Raw genomic sequence first — 14,961 nt, 5'->3', positions numbered from 1 at the left:
AACAATAATTTTCATAAGAATACTTTCATACAATTGGGGAGCACTAATGCCAGACAATCTAAATTATTTGTGAGGGATAGTCTCCAGTGTACAGGAAGATTAAGCAGATCAGTACTAGTGCTGAAACAAATACCTTTATTTCATAGGTCTGTTCACAATCCCCCTCCCCCCAAAAAAGAACGAAGAAAACAGTATTTTTAATGCTCTTTTTCATGTTTATCAAACCCATTTGACTTTTTAAATATCTGATTTGTAAATAACATCTGATTTGTAAATTACAAAAAGTAATTTACTAAGCATTGAAGACAAAACCACAAGAATATTTCTGAAATTAAACCAGTAAAAGATGTTGACGGTATTTGCTTGTGCAAAAAAGGGTGTTGATTCACTCCTGGTAATGCTGCACAGGGTGCCTTTGTTGCTGCACCACCCAGAGGTACATTCTGGGAGTGCTGGGATCAAGTGAAGGGTGCCGCCCCCATGCTTCTATCAAGGAGGATGTGGAGCTCAGTGGTGGAGACGTTGGTGGAGGTGGTGAGGCTTTCAGGCCTGAAGCTGGCAGAGATAAGGCAGCACCAATGGTGAGGGGTGGGGCTCTGCAGGTAGCTGGGAGCTCCTGTCAAGTGATCACAATATTTCCCCCTCCCCAGGTGCCTGTTCCCTGATGCTTGCTGCTGATGTGGTCACCAGGCTACACACCCTGATGAGGCACATGGTGACAGCAGCCTCTGTAGTTCTGTGAAAGCTGGGTATCCTGGGTTCCCCACCCCCAATGCCAAAGGGGGAACTGACAGAGATGGAGGACTTGATATCTTTGGATGCCAGTGTTGCTGGCAAGGAAGACAGAAGAGGAGGCCCTGACACTTCCAGCCCCAGGTTACTGCTGCTGCTTGAAGGAGGGCTCCTTGCCTGGTCTCCAGGCTCAGGGCCTGCACCTTGCACATCCCATTCCACCCACCCTGACCCCAGAGGGCACTGAGGTCAGCCAGAAAAAATAAAATGACTGTCCCTGGGCCGAAAGAGATCAAGCTTCAGAATACCCGAGCACGGGCCTTTTCAATCGCGGCCCCCGCCCTATGGAATCAGCTTCCTGAGGAGGTGCGGGCCCTGCGGAACCTTGATTAGTTCCGCAGGGCCTGCAAGACTACCCTCTTTAAACAAGCATATATCGACTGCTGAATTGTTGTTAATTAAGGATCCGCCAACACGGTCCTGTCCAAGGACCTATGTCAACATGGAACTAATCAAATCGGCAGAAACTAGCGTCAGAACGCCACTATTGCTGCCAGATTAATTTAAATTATGAATTTTAAATACATTAACTGGTTTTTAAATGATGTTAAATTTAAGTTTTATCGTTAAATTTAAAGTTTTTATATTTATTATTGTATATGTATGAGATGTTGTTAGCCGCCCTGAGCCTGCCTAGGCGGGGAGGGCGGGATACAAATAAAATTTTACTTACTTTACTTTACTTTACCCTGTCTCCAGTGGCGGACTGGATCTAAAAATATTGGTTGCCAGGAGACAAAGGGGGCCCACCCACAACTATAAGGCTATCATTTACTTTTTATAAGAAATAAATAACATTTTCAAAAAATACATAAGTGGAAAAAAGGTACAATTAAGACTTTTGCAAAATGTATATATATATATTTAGTAATTACAGAGTACATATATTGTACATTTTACTGGCAGTATGCAGTAGATATTAAATAATAATAATAATAATACATTTTATTTATATCCCGCCCTCCCCGCCAAGGCAGGCTCAGGGCGGCTAACAACATTGGTTAATATAACAAGTTATACAGTAAATTAGACAATAGATAACAAATTGATTAAAATTCTAAAAACAGTAAAACAATAAAATTAACATCGTGGTGCTATTCCGACAGATAATAAGTCATTTAAGCAGACTCTCAGGTTTTAGTTGGTGAAGGCTTCGCCAAAGAGGATGGTCTTGCAGGCCCTGCGGAATCGGTCAAAGTCCCGCAAGGCCTGCACTTCCTCCGGGAGCTGGTTCCATAAGTGTGGAGCTACAATGGAGAAAGCCCGAGTACGGGTACTCTGCAGCTTTACTTCCTTCGGCCCGGGAATAGTCAGCAGGTCCTTCCCTGCTGTAAATACAGGTTGCATTTTCGCCAGGGAAGCTGATCTCTGCGAGCTGAAGATCAGTTGTAAAAGTAGGAGATCCCCAGGTCCCACCTGGATGCTGGCAACCCTAAATACAATGTAAATTTTAGTTGCATTACAGTAATAATATTGGAACTTCTGTTATATTTTCAAGCTACTAAAAGGACATTAACATTTTAAACATATTGTCTAATGTTTAAAGGGGCCCACTTCATCAGGGTCCCACTTGCCGTTGGGCAAGCTGACACCCTGGCCAGTCCACCACTGCCTGTCTTCCATGTGGGCAGCAATTGAGCACAAGTGATGGAATGCCATGGCCAACAACGGATGGAGAGCCTTGAGGCATTTGTGACCACAGTTTAACAGCAATAAGTTTTTTGTAAGTACTCAAGAACAAACAAATGTGTTGTAAAATGTTTAGTGCAATAGTGAAATAGTAAAAAAAATGGTGGTACAAAGAACAATAAAAACCCTGACCCAACTAACTATACGTTCCCTCCTGATTTCAACTCACTCCTCTTTGGATGAGGAAACTCTCCTACAGCTTCTTCCCAGCTCAGCCTTTCAGAGAGAACATTAGGGTTGCCAATCCCCAGGTGGGGGCAGGGGATCCCCCGGTTTGGAGGCCCTCCCCCCGCTTCAGGGTTGACAGAAAGCGGGGGGGAGGGGAGGGAAATGTCTGCTGGGAACTCTGTTATTCCCTATGGAGATTTATTCCCATAGAAAATCATGGAGAATTGATCCGCAGGTATCTGGGGCTCTGGGGGGGCTATTTTTTGAGGTAGAGGCACCAAATTTTTATTACAGCATCTAGTGCCTCTCCCCAAAATATCCCCCAAGTTTCAAAACGATTGGACTAGGGGGTCCAATTCTATGAGCCCCAAAAGAAGGTGCCCCTATCCTTCATTATTTCCTATGGAAGGAAGGCATTGAAAAGGTGTGCCGTCCCTTTAAATGTGATGGCGAGAACTCCCTTTGGAGTTCAATCATGCTTGTCACAGCCTTGATCTTGGCTCCACCTTTAATGTCTCCTGGCTCCATCCCCAAAGTCTCCTGGCTCCACCCCCAAAGTCCCCAGATATTTCTTAAATTGGACTAGGCAACCCTAGAGAACATACCTCCCTCTTCAGCTAGTCCTTTTATTGTTTCCTCCCAGGTCCCACCCATCTGGCCTCCACTGGGCAACTTTTCCCTCCAAAGTTTCTGCCATCTAATAAGGACAGAAGGGGTCCTGGGAGATGTAGGCCTGGTTGCTATTTTAATACAGGCTTCCTTGGAGCCTATAGACCACACTAGGCCTAGGATTATGACACCTCTACTGCACCAGCAGCCTGCAGTGCTACAGGAATCAAAAAGCCAAGAAACTGTGATAATGACACAATAAAGCTGTATCTAAATTATCAAAACTTACCTGTCTGTTTTTCTTATTATGCTGAAGAATATCAAACTCTGTAGAAAACATATTCAGAATACAGTGCTCATGAATCTCACAGTTCAATTCCGACTGTATCAAGCTCATAACAGCAAGTGCAATGTATAGTTCATTAGTTGGCAATCTCTAACATTCATGGAGTAACCTGGAGACTCCTGGTAGGTCCCAGAATGCCGTGTCTGGATTAATTTATAATGTTTTCAGCCACTGGCTCCAGCAAAAGAAGGCTTTGTGGCTGAAAATGTATAAATGAATCTGGATACAACATTCTGGGACCTGCCAGGAGTCTTCAGGTTTCTCTGGGAACGTTAGAGATTGCCAACTAACGAACTATACAATGCACTTGCTATTATGAGTTTGATACAGCCTGTGGAATTGAACTGTATGATTCATAAGCTCTGTATTCTGAAAGTTTTCTATGGAAAGTTTGATATTCTACAGTATAAGAAGAAAAACAGACAGATAAATTTTGATACTTTAGATACAGCTTTATTGTGCCATTATCACAGTTTCTTGGCTTTTTGATACTGTCTTTGGGCTGCGATTCCTTTTTTGGTTTTGCAGTGCTGTTGGGGCACCTTTCCCCCTGCTCAGCCACCACATAACTAACTACTTAGGGAGCAGACTCACAGCACTATGCACCTCAGGACTGCACTGTTAAACACCCATAGCCTGGCCACTTTACAATGGATTTTTCTGAGATTTTGGACAGGTTACATAGTGCAACAGATAGATTCTCTGTGCCTGATTTCAGGCTGATTAGACAAATTTCCTGGTTTTAAAAATCATCATTAGAATTTTTAGGCATTGTAATGACAGAATGCTGTTTAATACCAACTAATTGAATGCCTCTTGAAGCTTCATAATGGTGTAATATGAACATTTCTTATTCCTGTACCAATTACTTTCCATCTAAATTAGTCAAGGAAAGTGAACAAAGGGAAGGACAAAGATAATCCAGAAACACGTATACCTGGTAGAGCTACAGTATCTGAAATGCACATAGCCAGACTTGCATTCCATTTAATATTTACCTGAGATAATTAATTATTATAATTTTTGATTAAAATCATTTGAGGAAGGGTTGTGGCTCAGCGGTAAACCATCTGCTTGGCACTGGTACTTAGAGGGTAGCCAAAAGGATCAGGTAATATGGGATGAGAAAAATGTCTGCCTCAGTCCTTGGAGAGTCTCTGCAAGTCTGAGTAGCTGATGCTGACCTTGATGAACCAGTGGTCTCGTTCAGTATAGCAGGGATGGAATTCTAGCAGGAGCTCCTTTGCATATTAGGCTACATATCCCTGATGTAGCCAATCCTCCAAGAACGTACAAAAAAGAGCCTTTTAAGCTCTTGGAGGAGCTTCATGTATATCCATGTTCCTATCTATTGTTCATGTTTCCTAATGGGAATGTTTGCTCAAATCAACCAACAAATTAAAATATCAATAAACAATCATTAACAGAAGCAGCAATTGCAATACACTAAAAATCCCACAAATCTTAAGTCTATTAACAGCATGAAAAACAAAAACTGGAGAGTTTCCATTATGTACCCTTCACTAAAGTTACTAAGGTGTATTTTCTGTCCCCCAACGTGTTCAATTTTTGTTGGTTGATTTCTAATCTTTTATTTACAGAGCAGGTTACATGAATATTTATTTTCCTTGTATAAAATCCTTGTCTTATCTATCCACCAAGGCCTTCAAATTATATCCACAACGCACATATGTTTTAATTCAGTTGTAGGGAATGACTGTTCCTGGAAGGAAGTGCAATACCTCTTGTTATCTGTGACATGGATGTTGCTAAATAAATGGCATGATTGTTTGCCATAGGCTATTAATTCCATCTTCACATTATTCAGGCTGACCATACATAGCTCCCTAGATGGTGATCTGTGCTTTTATCGTATGCAGCTCTAGTTATATATTATCTCTGTATAGTTGCATTTGGGAACACACATAAATACAGCCATAGTATCAGGGCTGTGATTTTGAGGAGGGGAATTGAGAGAGGTCTTACATAAACAGGGAGAGAGCCAGTATGGTGGATGCTTAGGGGAAAAAAGTATAAATAAAAGGAATAAAATGAGAAAAAAAATTTAAAGAAGGAAGGAAATTTAACAATGTGAGCTGTCTTCTCAAGTCTTAACAAACCAACCAGCTCCTGCTAAATTACTAGCTCAGCAGCAAATAAGCTAGTAAAAGCCAAAGCTGTTTGCAATTAGATCCTTTGTTGCACTGATGCCTCTTTGTAATTAGTGCCATAAAGGATGCCCAAGTGAAATATTTAACAGTGCTGAGGTTGCTGGATAAAAAGTAGCATTAATTTCCACCAGTTCTGGAGGCTCTTTTGCTTGGCTAGAGGAACAACTGTTCTTTCTTTCTTTCAAGAAAATGTATTGTAAGTTCTGACATGAGACCTTATGGATATATTTTGCGCTTTCATCATTATTAACCATGTGAAATTCTGTGGGTGAGGTTACAAACTTTGGTTTGTAACCTCTGGTTACAAACTTTCTCATGTAACCAGAAGTACCAAGCTGCAGTTAAAGAATACGTCAAACCCGGGGGGGTTGACACCCAAGCTTCTGTTCTCTTTCCCTATGCTATTTAATATTTATATATGGCTGCTCAGGAAGACAGTTCAGATCTTTGGAACTGGGCGTCATGAATATGGTGATGACACTCATGGCGTTATTTCTTTGCCTAAGCCAACAGATTAGGCTTCCCAACCGCCCCGTCCTGGCGGGGGAACCCTGAATTTGCAGCCTCCTCCCCCGCTCTCCAAAAATCCAGAAGCGGGGGGGTGGGGGGGAGAAACGGCACAAATTTTGGTGCCACTCGCTCTGGGCCATTGAGAGAAAATAACATGCGTGTAGACTTCCCAATCCCCAGGTCCCAGCCGGAGATCCCCCGTTTTTACAGGCTTCTCCCCGCCCCCAGCCAGCTGGCCAGTGGGGGAAACCCCACCCCCACAGTCATCATGTAGTTGTAGAGCTCCTTCAGGTTTAGAAACCTGCAAACCGATCCGTTTGTAAAATGTGTGCCTTTAAGGCTGTGCAGGAAACAGGAAACAGGAAGGGCTTCATTGGAAAGGGTCAATAATAGTTTCCATGGAGAACGGCCCCTCCCTTTCTTTTGCTTTCGTTTTCACAGCAAGTAAAGTTCTGCAGGAAGAAGATCTAGTAAGTATTTGTGTGTGAGAGAGATGGAGGGGGCAGGGGATTCCCTGGTTTGGAGGCCCTCCCCCCCTTTAGAAAGCGTGGGGGGGAGGGAAATGTCCACTGGGCACTATTATTCCCTATGGAGAATGAGTCCCATAGGGAATAATAGGGAATTGATCCGTGGTTATTGGGGGCTCTGGGGGGGCTATTTTTTGAGGTAGAGGCACCAAATTTTTCATATAGCATCTAGTGCCTCTCCCCAAAACACCCCCCAAGTTTCAAAACGATTGGACCATAGGGTCCAATTCTATGAGCCCCAAAAGATGGTGCCCCTATCCTTAATTATTTCCTATGGAAGAAAGGCATTTAAAAAGGTGTGCAGTCCCTTTAAATGTGATGGCTGGAACTCCCTTGGAGTTCAATTATGCTTGTCACACCCTTGTTCCTGGCTCCACCCCCAAAGTCTCCTGGCTCCGCCCCCAAAGTCCCCAGATTTTTCTTTAATTGGACTTGGCAACCCTACAACAGATGTAGCCGTCTTTGTTGGGGCCAGTGCTTTCATGCTGTGACCAGGTAACTGTGAAAGAACAAGCTAAAATCCAGCCAAGATCGATTCTGGTCTGTGATATTTCAGAGAGGATTGCATTGACATCTTTAGTTGGGATTTATATACTTTAATATTTGCAATATGATGTGGTTTATATACGTATTTTTCAGTCCATAAGGTGCTCCGGACCATAGGACGCACCTTCCTCCTGGGGGGCGATCCGCTGCCTCCGCCTCCAATCCCGGCGCTTCCCCTGCGCCTGCCTGCCTGGCTCAAGCTCTGCTTCCAGAAAGCGCTGGGATCACTCCACGCTGCCCCCACCGCAAACCCAGCGCTTTGCAAGTGCCGGCTGCAGAGGGGGCAGCATGCTTCCTCCGTGCCTGTCTGCCTGGCTCCAGCTCTGCAAGCGCCAGGATCGCTCCCTCCGCCCTCCAATCCCGGCGCTTGCTGTAAGCATCAGAGCTGGAGCCAGGCAGACAGGCATGGAGGAAGCACTCGCCCCCTCCGCAAACCCAGCGCTTCGCGAGCGCCAGCTGTGGAGGGGGCGGGTGCTTCCTCCATGCCTGTCTGCCGGGCTCCAGCTCTGATGCTTACAGCAAGCGCTGGGATCGGAGGGCGGAGGGAGCGATCCTGGCACTTGCTGTAAGCGTCAGAGCTGGAGCCAGGCAGACAGGCACGGAGGAAGCACACTGCCCCCTCCGCAGCTGGCGCTCGTGAAGCGCTGGGTTTGCGGTGGGGGCAGCGTGGAGCGATCCCAGCGCTTGCTGGAAGCAGAGCTGGAGCCAGGTAGGCGCAGGGGAAGTGCCAGGATCGGAGGTGGAGGCAGCGGATCGCCCCCCCCCTCGGAGGAAGGTACGTCTATCGTCTCTTCGCTCCATAAGACGCACACACTTTTCCCCCCACTTTTTTTGGGGGGGGGGAAGTGCGTCTTATGGTCTGAAAAATACAGTACTTTGTGTAGCACCTTGAGTCTCTTCTCTGAAAGGTGACTTATAAATATTTTAATAAAGCTTTAATAAATTAATATAGTTTCTGCCCAAGCTAAACGTACTTAGTCCAGCATGCTTTGGCAAGTACAATTGTAATGGAATAGTACATTTGACAGTGTTTAGTAACAGCAGATGGCTGACATGAAGAAACAGACTTGTCCTCAAGCCTTCTTTTATCACACCCGCATGTTTAACTGTATGATATGAATGAAGGCATATGTACTAATTATCAGTTTGGGAAAATCTTCCCATTCACTATTTCCAAAGCGGTGAGACTAGTGAGTATTCAGCTCTGCCTCGACAACTGCTTCCCTCACCTGAGCCACAGAGGAGATGGAGGCGGAGGGGATGGGTGCTGAGCTGTCAGGGTCACTGAGAAGGAAAACTCCTGGAGGAGGTGGCAGTGGAGGCAGTGGATGCCTTTGGCAGCAGCGATGACATCACTTCTTCGCCTCCTCCTCCTCTTCCTCCCAATGCTGCCAGCACCTTGCTGGGCTAGCCCCTGCACTGGCTCTGTGCTGGGCTGCACCTTTTGCCTGTGCTCCCTGGTCTCCCTCCCTCCCCAGTGTGAAGTTGGGGGATCCTTGGGAGGAAAACAGGAGGGCAGGACCCCAGGGGCTCCACCATAGCTAGCTAGGCTTCCGGATCTGACCTCAAACAATACTATGATATCACTTCAAGCAATGCTCAATAGTATAGGCTGGAACAGACTTCTAATTCTTGTCATTTTGGAGATACTGCTTATATCTACTATACTGGATAAATCTGGGGAACAGCTATTTACTATGAGGGAGGCAAGGGTTACTAGAGAAAGAAATACTTTATAGGTGTCTATATGCCAACACTAGAAGTCTCTGAGCCAAGATGGGGGAGTTGGAGTGCTTGGTCCAGTGACAACTTAGATATAGTAGGTATCTCAGAAATATGGTGGAATGGGGAAAATCCAGGGGATACAGTCAATCCTGGGCATAACCTTTATAGTCAGAACAGAGAGGGACTGGTTGGTGGTGGTATGGCATAGTACTTGGTATGGCATTGCAATCACAGTCTAAAAGCAAAGCACCAATGTACATTACTTGTTTTAGGGTTGCCAACCTCCAGGTGGGGCCTGAAGATCTCCTGCTTTTACAACTGGTCTCCAACTGGCAGAGATCAGCTCCCCTAGAGAAAATGGCTGCTTTGAAGGGTGGACTCTATGGCACTGTATCACGCTGAGGCCCCTCCCATCCCCAAACCCTGTCCTCTCCTGTCTCCACCCCCAAAGTCTTCAGGTATTTTCTAACACAGACCTGGCAACCCTACCTGGTTTTGATAGAACTTAGTGATATAAATTCTCATGGAATGGCCCACTTGAGGAAAGCTTCTCTTCCTCTATCAATCTGTAAACTATGTAAATCAGAATTGTTCAGCAGGGTATTTATATAAAGGTAACAGCTAGGACTATATTATAATGGAATAGTTCAGGAGAGTACTTTAGTAAAGGGAACGGGACTGCAGACTATATTACTCAGGGACTCCTACTGCTCATACTACTCAGGGACTCAGCAGGAACGCATTTGCATATTAGGCCCTGATGGTTCCATTCCCCCCTCACAGAGCTTTTTTGTAGAGAAGCCCAGCAGGAACTCATTTGCATATTAGGCCACACCCCCTGAAGCCAAGCCAGCCTGAACTGCATTTCTGTGTGTTCCTGCTCAAAAAAAGCCCTGATATTACTTCTCAATAGTATGTGTTATCTGTTTGCTATATGTATTGTTTTTCTCTCATTGCATTGTTTACTAATGTTGTATTTTCTGCATTGTTTAACGTATCATGTCTGTTATCTATGCTTTGTTTCAGGTTTTGTAATTACATTGCTTACTAGATCTTTCATCCTATTGACTGCATTGACTTGCACTCTGTAATCAACCCTGAGTTTCAGAAGGAAAGGCAGACTATAAATAATCTAAATAAATGTACGGTATGTTACAAATGAGGGCCTGCAAGATTTGTGGAGTGGAATCCCATCCTCTCCCCACCCCCTCCCGGCTGGGTCAGCCGCTCATTGGCCCTCCTGCCCATCTGCTATACGGCCACCTCCACCAGCCTACTGGCTGCAACTGCAGTTGTCAAGGTGGGGCTGCAGTGGTTCTGTCTCGCCTGCCTTCCCTTCACCTGCAGTGCCAACAGCAGAGGGATGAAGTAGCGATCCCACGCCTCGTCTCCCTTACAATGCCACCACTCTCAGTCTGACTGGCTCATACCGTGGAGGAGGCTCTGACTGCTCCCACTCCTCTTCACCTGCCTGCTGGTTGGCTGTCATGACCCCCTCCAGCCCACTCATTATTTATTTGTTTGTTTGTTACTTTAGTTTTCTATCCCGCCCTCTCCGTAAGCGCACTCAGGGTGGCTAACAGTCAATCAAAACACAATTTTAAATTATGTTTTAAAACAATAAAACTTAACAATTAACAATTACAATACATTTCATGGTGCTACTCAAAGTTCAGTATAGGCAGGCTCATAATTTTCTTTCTTCTGATGGTGATCTTGTGGTGGATATAATGCCTCATAAATGATGCTACTCAGCAGTGTAAAGTGGCAGTCCTCTCCTGTTAGATATTAAAGGCCTGTCGAAACAATTCAGTTTTACAGGGTCTGTGGAATTGGGAGAGATCCCACAGGGCCCTTATGGCCTCAGTGATTCTGACTCAGAATCTCTAGGGAAGGAGCCAGGGCCAGTGACTGAGGAGGACCAGAGGGGCCAAGAAAGGCCATGCGCAGCAGAGGCCACCTCTCCAGAGCCTACAAAGGAACCGTCTCCAGGCATCTACCAGGCAGGACTTGAGCCCAGCCCTATAGCCCTCCCCCCAGACCTTTTCCCAGTGCACAGGAACACTGGCAGCAGAGGGCAAGGGCCAGTGGCACAAAGGAGGCAAAGTCCCAGGCTGGCCATGCACAGCAGCAGGGTAGAACAGTGAATTGAGGGTGAATCCTTGCAGGACCCTCAAGAGCTGTCTAAAGAACTCCAGCACCTGTTGGCAATACAGTTGGACTCTGTTACATCCCAGCCCGCTTAAGCTGGAACTTGGAAAGACAGCCTTGCTGGATCAACCAATTTGCAGTGCCCAAATCCCTGCCTGCTACATCTGGTTTGAGACCCTGCAGGCTCCGGACCTTGCCTGCTCCTGAAACCCAGACCCTGATCAGTGACTACCTTGCAGGATAAGTCCTGACTCTTGAGGTGACCAGCCAAAGCCTGGGTTCAGAACACTTCCCACTTGGAATACCAGCTGTGAAGGGTATTTGCATTGCCACTGCCTCAGCTCAACTGGCTTACACTGTGGCGGCAGTTTCTGGTCCTCCTTCTCCTCCTCCAAACCTGCCTGCCACCCACCCACAGGGAGGGCATGGTGGCAATGGCCTCTGTCTTGGGTAGAAGGTAGACAGCTGCTTTGCTCTTCTTAAGAATGATAGCCAAGATGATGATGATGAAGACGAAGATTTATACCCCACCCTTTTCTCTGAATCAGAGTCTCAGAGCGGCTAACAATCTCCTTTATCTCCTTCCCCCACAACAGACACCCTGGGTGGGGCTGAGAGGGCTCTCACAGCAGCTGCTCTTTCAAGGACATCTCCTACAAGAGCTGTGGCTAACCCAAGGCCATTCCAGAAGGTGCAAGTGGAGGAGTGGGGAATCAAACCCAGTTCTCCCAGATAAGAGTCTGCGCTTTTAACCACTACACCAAACTGGCTCTCGTCACAAGATCACAGCATTTGAACACATCCCCTATTTGTTCATCCCCTTTGAAGCTTAGAGGCGGCTAAAGTTCCCATTTTCTATAAATAGGGGAAACCATATCTTTTCAAGTTTTGGCACATGAGAACGGAACATTATATTTTTCAAGGGCTGTGTATTATGAAGCTGGAAAATACATACATCTCCTTCCTCAGACAAAATAGAGACCATGCATAGTAGGAGCACTCTGTGTGTAGCTTGCACTCCCAGTGCACACAGTTAGACCTTGCAAACCATCTGGAAAAGTATTAGCACTGCAATACAGAACTTACTAAGGGTGTGCAATGGAAGCAGTGGTGTAATTTTAAAAATCTCTCGCAGGCCATAATTATAAAAGGTTCCCCCTTTAAGTGTGTCCCAATTTCTCCATCTTTGTCTATGCTATTCTTTAAAGAAACTGGAAATGCAATTAACATATAATTACACGTCTGTAGACAAAGAACTTACTAGGTAATATGTGAAGCTCATTCCCCATTCACCTACTCCCAACCTCTACTGTGTCTTGGTCCTCATTACCCCTTTAAAATTGCCTGGTCACAATTCTCCAGTAACAATGAAAGCCACAGTTGACAAAACCCTCATTTCATGCAACTCTGATATATACCGATATAGTTGGTAGTATCCGCCGTCTTCAATACTCCACTATATTTTAATGTGAGATCAATAGCACCTACCATTGTTTTATGTAATTGTTTTATATGTTTTGTTTATGATGCACTTGTGTTTTTATCTTGTCTATTAATGTTGGTCGTATGACCTCCTAATGTGAGCCGTCCTGAGCCTGCTTTGGCGGGGAGGGCAGGATATAAATCCAATAAATAAATTTATGAACTTGGGGATTCTGCCAGGTTTGCAGAATTTTTATTTATTTATTGGATTTATATCCTGCCCTCCCCTCCAAAGCAGGCTAATGTTTAATGGGTGCGCCCAGCCTCATTCTTTATATCTATCAATCTGCATAGGAGCCAGGTTCACAATTAGATACATTATTTTGTTATCACTCCAAAGCATTTATGAATAAATATATATATGCAGAGCTACTGGGGGCTCAGACATTTGCTCCAAGCACATGTGAAGAAATGTATTTTTTTTCTTTGGAGGTTTAAAATGAGCTTTAAAAGCTTTTTTCCATCTCTAGACAGAGAACAAGAAGGAAGAGGAAGGGGAGAGTCAGTTCACTTGCTTTCCAGACTTACCTCAACCCGCCTTCATACAAATGCTAATAGGTCTAGACAATGGGATGGTCAAGTCCCCCCCCCTCCCCCCCTGCAAAGAAGGGAACAGAGATTTTGAGGAATTAAATACTAGAGAGACTTCAGGAAGGAAAATTCTAGAGACTTCAGGAAAAGCTTCACTGACTTGACCTGACTTGGTCAATGGGTAGGGAAAGGAGAAGAGATAAAACTCGGGAGCAAGGAAGAAGTTGTTTTTGGGTGTGGAATCTATCAGAGCAGGCTGAACTCTTAACTGAGGTACTGGCCTGAGGAGTTGAAGGAAACTGTAAAGTAATAGAAACTCTGTAGAGATCGGTAACTTCCTAACTCTAAGAACCCAGTCCTATATTTTAACCTCTAATAGGCATGTATAACAAGAGGGTCAGAGGAAATGCATTTTACCCATTTCTTTTGAATCCCTTGCTCACTCTGGTGCTGCACTAAAAGTATGTTTGTGAACATTTTCTTTTTTAATAAATACTTAATAACTTTTGATGCTTGTAGTGGTTCTCTGTACCACATAGACTTCCATTGCCTTGGACATGTTATTTTAAAAGGAACACCAGGGGGGAGGCAGTCGGCAAGTGGCTATTCCACCAGGGGCATACAAGGCTAATGGTCCCCATGGTGACCAGGAGCTGGGCAGCGGGAGACACAGAGGCAAGTCCTCAGAACTTGGAAAGGAAGCTGGGAGTCCTGACTCTCCCAGTGGGCAATTCCTACAAATGTCAGGTTGTGATGGTGGGTTACCGAAGAGAGAGGAAAGCCTCTCCTAGGTGTTGGGAAAACTTTGGAGGGCAGGGTGGAACAGGACCTGCAGACCCAAGCAGACCTGTTTCATCACACCACTCATCCAGTTAAGGGCAGGGTTTGACTCTTTACCTAATCCATCACAATTGACTGGGGCGAATGTCCATTGCTTTGCCCTAATCACTGATCTCTTTATCAATACTGCAATCTTAAACTGAGTTACACCCTTCTAAGCCCATTGATTACAATGGATGTAACTCTGTTTAGGATTGCACTGTAAGACAGTAATTAATGGGAAAAGTGGAGAGAGGATTTAAAATCTCCCCAAATTTACACTCAGTTTAACTGCATGACAACACTGTATCAACAGTAGAGTGCGTATTTTCTCATCCCACAAGATGGCAGCATTACTGGATTTATTTCAGATTTGTATGCAGAACAGGCATTGTGCCATAAGCCACCAAGGAAAAACAGTAATATGATATCCTCTGGAACAAGACAATGGATGGAAACAAAAAAGGACTGATCCTTTTGAATAATAGATTCAGGTGGGTAGCTGTGCTAGTCCAAAGCAACAGAACAAAGTTTTAGTCCAGTGGCACTTTTAAGACCAACGAAGTTTAATTCTGGGTATAAGCTTTCATATCTGGACTCAAACTTCCTTTCAAATAATGTTAACATCTAAATAAATGAATAAGTAAATAATAAAAATGCAGGAGCAGATTGCTGAGAAAACATATAGAATACAGATGTTTTATTTTTCTTCAAATACCATGCAGGGCATAAAAAGAAGTGGAGGCAATCAGATGTCCACACACACACAAAAAAAAACAGTGTTATTTGCACATCAAATATATTTGGCTGCATGGTATGGAAGACAGAGAAATGGGGGCACACAGTAGAATTCAAAACCAGCCTATTCAACTAACTGAATTTGACATAATAAGGT

The sequence above is a fragment of the Heteronotia binoei genome, chromosome 7, assembly GCF_032191835.1.
Source record: "Heteronotia binoei isolate CCM8104 ecotype False Entrance Well chromosome 7, APGP_CSIRO_Hbin_v1, whole genome shotgun sequence".
NCBI lineage: Eukaryota > Metazoa > Chordata > Lepidosauria > Squamata > Gekkonidae > Heteronotia > Heteronotia binoei.
This window is presented reverse-complemented; position numbering follows the sequence as displayed.